Genomic DNA, 1,393 nt, shown 5'->3' with positions numbered 1-1,393 from the left:
GCGCCGCCGCGCTTCCCAAGCGGCGCACTGTAGCAGTGCGCCACCGGGCCGGCCCATATAGGAAGTTTTTTTATGTTGAATGAAAACCGTCCTATATAAAAGCATGGGACTACAGGAAGGAATAAAGAACACCAGAAAGAATGAATATGGAGGTAATATGAAATAATTTCAACTGTTTAAAAGATATTACGACTGATTTCTTACTGCAGTTATATAGAGAAGTAAACATACTTGACAATAGTATGAAGGACAGCAAAGCTAAATGGAGTTAAGCTGTAGAATTGTCAAATTGGTTCTTAAATTGTAGGTCAGGGATGTACAGTGAAATCTTTAAGGTAACTGCTACAAAAATAAGAGATAAAACTCAGAAACTAATAAAGAAAATGAATTAAAATTCCTTGATTGATTCAAAAGAAGACAATGAAAGGAGAAATTAAGTCACAAAGAAGAAATGGGAGAAATAAAGTCACAAAGAAGAAATGGAACAAATAAAAAGCAAATAACAAGGTACGTTTACACCCAATTATATCAGTAAGCATATTAATTGTACATAGGCTGAACACTCCAAATAAAAGACAAAGATTGTCAGACTGGACGCAAAAAAACAAAATGTCTTCCCACTTCGAATATAAGAAAAGAAATAGATCAAAAGTAAAAAAAAAAAAAAAATAGAAAAAGTTATACCACACAAGCCCTAGCTAAAAGTGCAGCTGTATTAACATCAAAGTGGACTCTAAGACAAAAAGGATTAATAGAGACAGTGGGAAGTATTTCATTATGTAATTCATCAGGAAGACATAANTCATGAAATACCTCATCAAGAAGGTGACATCTGAGTAAAGACTTCAAGGAGGAGAGTGTATTAGATAAGCAAATATTCAGGGGAAGATTATCCCAGGTAGAAGAAATATCCAATGCAAAAGTCCTGAAGTGGACATGAGCAGTATGTTTAAGGAATGGAAGAAGGGGCCAGGGTGGCTGGAACAGAGTCAACAAGAGGAGAGTGGGAGACAAGAGATGACAGATACACTAGGGGCCTGACCATGTAGAACCTTGTAGGTCACTCTAAGGACCTTGGCTTTTACTCTGGGTTGATAATGGAGGTGAGGAGAAGTGGTCAGATTTTGAATATATTTTTACCATGGAGTCAACAACACTTGTTGAAATATTAGATGAGGTCTTATGAGAAATAAGGATAAATATAAAGAAACACCTAGCACATCTCAAACTGTTAAAAACCAAAGACAAACAAAAAACCTTAAAACAGCCATGGAGGGAAAAATATATAACCTTCAAAGCAGCAATAGTAAGACTGATGACTATTTTTGAATAGAAACTATGGACACTAACAGACAATAGAATGACACTGTTAAAGTGCTGAAATTAAAAACAA

This window comes from Galeopterus variegatus, unplaced genomic scaffold (genome assembly GCF_000696425.1).
Source record: "Galeopterus variegatus unplaced genomic scaffold, G_variegatus-3.0.2 Scaffold3081, whole genome shotgun sequence".
Lineage (NCBI taxonomy): Eukaryota > Metazoa > Chordata > Mammalia > Dermoptera > Cynocephalidae > Galeopterus > Galeopterus variegatus.
Note: the sequence above shows the minus strand (reverse complement) of the source record.